Here is an 8,939-nt window from a genome sequence, read left to right on the forward strand (position 1 = left end):
CGCTAGCAAAACGAGGTAGATCGGTAAGCAACTTTTGCTAATCATATCACATATGACTCCTGTTGTTGGGTGACATCTCTATGTCTCGGCGCCCAACCTTTATGCCCCAAGGTCCTTAACCGTTAAGATAACCTTGTTAAGCAAACCAACCCTTATGCGTGTAAGTGTCTGACACAAACCCGTCTAGTCAAGGAAAAAACTAGTGGCACCCTAATTTCATAGACCCACCACTAATTGTACAAGACATGGGACGGTGCAAGTTTTAGTTGGGAGGGCATACTAACTTAAACTTTGTGAGGGATCGTTCTACTTCTAACATCACAGCATGCAGAAAGTAAAACATAAACAGAATAGCATTCACACAGTTGTGACACAGTATGGCCCGTTTTCATACGGTGATCTCCATCTCCATAGAACCTGTTCACCATGGTGATCTCCATCTCCATGTTCCATGTGCGCCATCCTCCTGGTGATGAGTCCTCCAAGAACTAGAGCATGCTATTACGCCTAATAGCTAGTAAAGAATCTAGTAATGAAGATTACATAGTTGCTTGGATCATCACAGATTGGTACGCAGACCATTAAATACAATAAACTGACAACACATATGGCTCCTGCCGTGTTGCCGTACGCGCGACATGCAGGTCACGAATGAGTTACACACATGCATCACATACACAAGGGGGCCATACTGATCACAAGATACATACATACATCCTACAAGGCGTCCTAACGTTCCAAACTTCGGAGGCCCGAAACTCCATCTTCCAAGCCGAATTTGGGAAATCTAATTTCGCCGAAAATGGCAAAGCCCTTGAATTTCATGTGTAACTTTTTCTGTAGATCAATTTTCATATAAAAATCGCCCCGATCCGAGATCGTACCGAAAAGTTACGGCTGATTTACCGAAGCATACGCATACGGCAAAATCCCGACCCCGGCAGTAGATCCCATCTACTATTGCACATCTAATGCGCCTGGCGTATGACCCTGGATCTCGATTCGACCAATCATATTGATCTTCGCTCACTGCAACTGGATTTACGTGTATCACTTAACTCCGATGGCGGAAACCGACCGGTAGGAGTATGTCGTTACACTACCATTGCAGCAAGGGCACGAAACCAGGACATAGATCAAACGGAAAACTCGCATATCTCCATATGCACACATCCCGAATCCAAAACTAAGCAGCTACGGCTCTTGATACCACTGTTGGGATACGAGGTAGGCTACACTAGCGCAATTTAAAAAAATCTACCGCGTATAACCAGGAAGAATTGCCGTATAAGGATCACGGGATTACCACTCGACGCACTACTAGTGCGGAAGATGTAGATATGCGTTGATGCAGTGAAGACGATCACGTAGTCGTACGTAGTCGATCACGTCCAGCAGCTCCTCAGCAGCTCGTCCACGTGCAGCAAGATCGCCTCCGGTGCCGCGGCTTGTCGTCGGCTCGTCGTGGCTCGTCAGCGGCTCGTCGGCGGCTCGTCCAAGTGCACCAGGCGCAACACCTCCAAGGTATCCACACGTGCAGGGAGGAAGCGTCACAAGCCGGACTGCTAGATCCGCGAGTTGCAACAGGCGAGGGCGTGGGAGGCGCGGCAGATGTGTTTCGCCAAAAAGGTGTAAACCCTAGGGCGCCCCCACCCCTCTATTTATAGAGGTTCCTGATGGGCCTCTGGATCCGAGGCCCATTAGTACTCCTAAACCTAATCCAACTCGGATCAGATCCGAATTGGGCTTCCAGCCCCTTAAGTGTGTGACCCTATGGGTTCGGATACGTATAGACATGGCCCGAGTACTCCTGCTCGGCCCAATAGTCGGTAGCGGCCTCTAGCAAGACGTGCCAACTCCTATACACACACGAAGATCATATCAGACGAACCATCACAACATAATATACATGCTATTCCCTTTGTCTCACGATATTTGGTCTAGCTTCAAGCCGACCGCTCTTTCTCGATCCTGTGATTCGGAATCCCTTTGTAGGTTAACTCTTAACCGTACGTAGCATGGCCATGCATTTTTGGATCCGATCACTCGAGGGGCCCAGAGATATCACTCTCAATAAGAGAGGGGCAAATCCCATCTTGACTGACCATGTCTCATAGCATGCTTCTTGACAAACCCGAAAGCTACCTTTATAACTACCCTGTTACGGCGTAGCGTTTGATAGCCCCTAAGTAGGTCGATCCACATCTAGAATACATGCGACAGTCTCAGGTCTAAGGACAAAGCATATATGTTGTTTAAAAAGAGAACTACTTCTCGTGTTGGGTCAGTCCTAGCACATGTCTCCACATGTGTCCACATTATTAGTTCAACATCTCCATGTCCATGACTTGTGAAACATAGTCATCAACTAATACATGTGCTAGTCTAATATTCATGTGTGTCCTCACATGAACTCCGACTAGGGACAACTTTAGAATAACCATACAAGTAAAGAGTTTCACATACAATTCACATAATTGCAAATCAATTCAATTAGCCTTCAATGGATATTCAATGAACACAACATACAAATCATGGATACAAATGGAATATCATCATCTCTATGATTGCCTCTAGGGCATACCTCCAACAAAGATCAGCCCGTGAAGCGTATAATAACCAACCTAGTACGAATCGTACTTGTAAATATTCGTTTTCTATTTAAATTAGGGATAGAGTTCTAGTCAGATAAGGAGTCGTCTGTACGGGACTATAAATAGCTACCTTTGTAAATCTGTAATCATCAACTACTCAATACAACCAATTACTATTTCCTCGTACTTACTTTCAAGCAGGCGACTTTGCCAAATACTTTCTTCTTTTTTACGAGTTCGTACGGGTTGGCAGGGCTGCATCAACTTGACCTCCGGCCGATCTTGTAAGTTCCGTTTACCGAGTAAATTCTAAGCTTTAACTTCGGGCGTATCGCTGTTGTTTCGTTTAGATTTATTCACTAGTTATTGATATTTACTAGAACTGTAGGTTTTACCTGTTTTTCTAGTTTTATCACCAGTTATCCAGCTAGGAATCGGCAGTTTCGGCTTTTCTCATACTCTGTTGTTTAAATTACTTATTCCACGCATTGCCGATTAGATCTGTTCCTAGTGTTGTCACTGTTGCGTTGTGCCGATTACTTCAATTAGTCGTCGATTCACGCTACCTGGTAGTCGGCTGCTTCATAGCCGATTTCTTTATTACGGCAAATCGGCCGATTCGCTGATAAGCTCCCTCGAGATCGGAAATTTAGCCGATCGTGACTTTTGGATCTGACACGTATTCTTCCTTGCCAATCAACAGGTGAGATTGGCTGGCACGCCGCACGAACCGCACCAGGGCAATCACCCGAACAGGAGTTAAGCAGATTCTCCCGGGTCGTGTGTCAGACGCTTGGGATTCGGTTGACCGATTTCTAGCGCCAACACACTTTTGGCACGCCCGGTGGGACCAATACAACCGCCGCCATGTCGAAAGCTGCTGAAGTCTCCGAAGATAACGTCATCGAAGTAACGGAAGCATATCTCAAGGACGACCAGAAGGAAGAGCTAGAGAAGCAGATAGCACTCTACCGGAAGGCATGCCTGCAGTCCTTCAGTCGCTCCAGAAGCGGGGAAACTATCAAAAAGTCTCCGTTTCCAACTCCCCGCTAGATCACAATCACCGAGGACTCGGACAAGATGGCCGAAATGGTCCAACAATCCGTTTATCATGCCTTCATTGATCAATCCCCGATGCTTGCAAATACGGTGTACAACGCCGTCATCAGCTCCTTCGCTAGCGGAGTACCTCATGGATACAAGGGACCGGCATATACTCAGCCGATTCCACCAAACAAGGGTTATTCGGCTTCTCAGCCGATTCAATTTCCTATTGGGGGTTCAGGCGCTTCCTCATGATCAATTCCTATGGGGTATAATGGTACACAACACCTCCAGCCACACCCCGTCCAGCTGTCCTCTACGCCGTTCCCTCCAGTTAGCCCAACGCCTTGGGGGGCACCATCAGCTACGGCCATTCAGGATCAATCGGCCAGTCAAAGAAGTCCCCAATTCCAGGCATCTTTCCAAGCGGCCACTCGACCAACCATGCCGCCGTACCAGCCTGTCGCAATAGAGATAAGCAAAGCAGCAGAGCTCGTACTATATGATGAAACTGTTGGGATACGAGGTAGGCTACGCTAGCGCAATTCAAAAATTCTACCGCGTATAACCAGGAAGAACTGCCATATAAGGATCACGGGATTACCACTCGACGCACTACTGGTGCGGAAGATGTAGATATGCGTCAATGCAGTGAAGACGATCACGTAATCGTACGTAGTCGATCAACGTAGTCGTACGTAGTCGATCACGTCCAGCAGCTCCTCAGCAGCTCGTCCACGTGCAGCAAGATCGCCTCCGGTACCGCGACTCGTCGTTGGCTCGTCGTGGCTCGTTGTGGCTCGTCGGCGGCTCATCCAAGTGCTGCAGGCGCAACACCTCCAAGGTATCCACACGTGCAGGGAGGAAGCGTCGTAAGCCGGATTGCTAGATCCGCGAGTTGCAACAGGCGAGGGCGTGGGAGGCACGGCAGGTGTGTTTGGCCAAAAGGGTGTCAACCCTAGGGCGCCCCCACCCCTCTATTTATAGAGGTTCCTGATGGGCCTCTGGGTCCGAGGCCCATTAGTACTTCTAAACCTAATCCAACTCGGATCAGATCCGAATTGGGCTTCCAGCCCCTTAAGTGTGTGACCCTATGGGTTCGGATACGTATAGACATGGCCCGAGTACTCCTACGCGGCCCAATAGTCAGTAGCGGCCTCTAGCAAGACGTGCCAACTCCTATACATACACGAAGATCATATCAGACGAACCATCACAACATAATATACATGCTATTCCCTTTGCCTCACGATATTTGGTCTAGCTTCAAGCCGACCGCTCTTTCTTGATCCTATGATTCGGAATCCCTTTGTAGGTTAACTCTTAACCGTACGTAGCATGGCCATGCATTTTCGGATCCGATCACTCGAGGGCCCCAGAGATATCACTCTCAATCAGAGAGGGGCAAATCCCATCTTGATTGACCATGTCTCATAGCATGCTTCTTGACAAACCCGAAAGCTACCTTTATAACTACCCTGTTACGGCATAGCGTTTGATAGCCCCTAAGTAGGTCGATCCACATCTAGAATACATGCGACAATCTCAGGTCTAAGGACAAAGCGTATATGTTGTTTAAAGAGAGAACTACTTCTCGTGTTGGGTCAGTCCTAACACATGTCTCCACATGTGTCCACATTATTAGTTCAACATCTCCATGTCCATGACTTGTGAAACATAGTCATCAACTAATACATGTGCTAGTCTAATATTCATGTGTGTCCTCACATGAACTCCGACTAGGGACAACTTTAGAATAACCATACAAGTAAAGAGTTTCACATACAATTCACATAATTGCAAATCAATTCAAGTAGCCTTCAATGGATATTCAATGAACACAACATACAAATCATGGATACAAATTCAGTAGTGGAGCTACGAAACCGTCAAGTGCATATCCGGAAGAGTATGGGATACCGACTTCCTGAAGGTGTCTGATTTTGGCCTATAGCCGATCTGAGCAGTCGGCTCTGAGGACTCAGATTAAATGGATCAGTTCGCCCGAGAAGATGGGAAGCTAGGGCACGGGTTCATGTCGGCCGATTCATTAGAGATGATAGACTTAGGTGATGGCACCAAATCAAGGCCGACTTATATTAGTGCAAATTTAGACCCGGAATACAAATGTAAACTGACAAATTTGTTAAGAGAATTTAAGGATTGTTTTGCTTGGGAGTATCATGAGATGCCTGGATTAGACCGTTCTATTGTTGAACATCGGCTACCCATAAAACCAGGATATCGGCCGTATCAACAGCCGGCACGGCGGTGCAATCCTAAAATTCTACCAGACATAAATGCCGAAATAACTCGACTAATCGAAGCAAAATTTATTCGGCAATGCCGTTATGCCGAGTGGATCTCCAACATTGTACCGGTGTACAAGAAGAACGGAAAGCTACGTGTGTGCGTTGATTTCAGGAATCTTAATCAGGCCACACCGATGGACGGGTACCCCATGCCAACGGCCGATGTGCTGATAGACGCTGCTGCGGGACACAAGATTATTAGCTTCATGGACGGAAACGCTGGATACAATCAAATACTTATGGCCGAAGAGGACATACCCAAAACGGCCTTCAGATGCCCGGGCCACCTTGGTTTATTCGAGTGGGTCCTGATGACTTTTGGTTTGAAGAACGCCGGCACCACGTATCAGAGAGCCATGAACTACATATTTCAAAAACTCATCGGCATTCTGGTAGAGATCTACATCGACGACGTCGTGGTCAAGTCCAAAGGACACGAAGAGCATCTGGCCGATTTGCGAAGAGTGCTGGAGTGCACCAAAAAACATGGGCTGAAGATGAACCCCAATAAATGTGCCTTCGGCGTGTCCGCCGGACAGTTCTTAGGATTCATGGTGCACGAGCGGGGAATAGAAATCAATCGGAAGACCATAGCGGCTATCAACAAAGTCGTGGCCCCGCAGAATAAAACTGAATTGCAGTCTTTAATCGGCAAGGTAAATTTCATCAAAAGATTCATATCTAATCTATCTGGGCGGATTCCGGCATTCACACCACTATTGAAGTTGAAGCCTGACCAGGAGTTCATATGGGGGGAGGAGCAACGCAAAGCATTGGAAGATATCAAGCAGTACTTGGTCTCACCACCGGTATTGGTTCCTCCTCAAACTGGTAAGCCATTTAAATTATACTTATCAGCCGATGAAAAGGCTATTGGGTCGGCTCTAGTCCAGGAATTCGAAGGAAAGGAACGAGTAATTTATTATGTCAGTAGAAGACTTCTAGACGCTGAAACAAGATATCCTCCAGTAGAGTGGTTGTGCCTGTGTCTTTACTTCTCATGCACCAAACTCAGGCATTATTTACTGACGCCAGAATGCGTGGTCATATGCAAAGATGACGTAGTAAAATACATGCTGTCACTGCCGATCTTGAAAGAATGAATCGGCTGATGGTGATAGCAAATCGGCTAAATAAAGTTGAAAGATTTCTTACCTCTTTGAATCAAATCTCCTCAAGCTGCATTTGGGAAGCCGTCATCCTCGGCTCAGGGGCTGGTGCCATGGGTTCATCAGAAGAGGAAGACTCCACGATGATTGGCGCTGTGCTTGGACCAGCTTCCCGAGAGGGGACCAGTGGTTGAGGAGCGCTTGGCGTGCTGATGACCTGTGTCAGAAGGTTGAGTAAGCATATTATTCAATTACTAGGGGAATCGGTGAAATTGTGTTATACCTCAACGGATGGAAGCGGGGGCGCGTCGATGGCCGATTGGGTTGCTGCCGATTGTTGTGTGTCCATGGGGATAGTCTGTGCAGTCTAAGATAAGAAGGATTAATATTGAAACGACAATCGGAAGGGTTAAACATAAGTTTACCTGCACGGCCTCTAACAGCAGTGACGCGGCGGCTACCCCAGCTTGTGCGACGACTTGAGTGTCGATCTCTCTGGTAGCTTGAGGGGGTGGTGCGGCCGAAGTCTCTGCCGATACGAGCATGGGAGGATCCGCCGATTCTATACGGGTCCGGACTTGGCGGCTGGTCTTCTTGGTGACTTTCTTCTGTGTTTGCTTCGATCGGCCAGCAATCACGTCCACGGACGGAGCATCATAGCCGATGAGAGGGAAGGTGGTGTACGGATGGTGATCCTCTATTGGCCGACCACTCCGACTGTGCGTGGGGGGGGACACGGTTCTCAGACTGAAACAATAGCAAAACATTAGTGTTCAGCCACGTTGATAAAAGAATAAAAAATCAGCTAAGGAAAAATACCTCGGCATTGGGGTCGATGTTGGTTGGGTCCAGGAGATTGCAGTATGCCGATGCGGAGTTGCAGAAAAGGAATTGCTTCCATTCGGCCCACCAAAGCTTGAATGGCTGGACGGCGAAGGGAGCCACTATCCAGTTGTTCAAGTCATTGGTGGTGGAGTCTGGGATCCGATCTCGCAGCCGATTGTAGTCCAGACCTGTTGTGAGCCCATCTCTGAACTTGGCTCGGCCAGCAAAATATACTTGAATCGGCAGCTGACCCATGCCAAGTTGGCGTGCTGCAGCAGATGGATTGTAGAACTCATATGTAGGGGCATCTTTCCCCGAAAAGAAGTTGGCTGGCAGGATTCCTGGCTTGATTAGCTCATCGGTGAGTTCTTCGTCGAATCGGCCAGTGGTCGAGTCGAAGCAAGTTGGGAGTTAGAAGATTGGGTCATCTCGCTGATAAAGAAACCAGACGGTTGCATCTTCATTAAAGCCGTTGTAAAAGCATCGGAAGTACTCGACCACTTTTGTAGCAGAGTACAAGCAACCCGGGAAGGCCGACGCCGCTTCACCAAAAGATGTGCATCGGCGACGAGCAGTAGGATCTTCTGCCGATTCAATGTTGGGGAACATCATGTGTTCCACCCTCTGCTGAGAGATCTTGCTCATTTAAAGGTTCAGCCACAAATTGATGAACCACCAGGGTCCGCCTGGACTTCCAATCGGCTCCCCCTTGGAAAGTTTGGTGCCGATTTAGTGGAGCATGTGGTAGGCCGCCCCTAGCAAGTGTTTTCCAAGGGGAACAGGGGTTCCTGCCGATAGTGCTTCGGCTAAAGCCTAGGTATTGGTTGATGGGCCGGCTGCTCTTCCGCAAAAGAAATGTTTTTCCAACCACATCATTAAAAAGGCCGTGTGCTCCCTATTCTCAACAGACCCGGCCCTTTTGTTGCATCTGATGAATCCTTTCCATCCGCCGATTCCTCTCGTGTCCAGCGGATGCGATGTTGCGGCTAAGAGGCGGAAAGGTGTGTCCGGGGAGGAGATGTCAAGGCCGGTCAGCAGAACCACATCGGCCAGTG

This window comes from Setaria viridis, chromosome 6 (genome assembly GCF_005286985.2).
Source record: "Setaria viridis chromosome 6, Setaria_viridis_v4.0, whole genome shotgun sequence".
Taxonomy (NCBI): domain Eukaryota; kingdom Viridiplantae; phylum Streptophyta; class Magnoliopsida; order Poales; family Poaceae; genus Setaria; species Setaria viridis.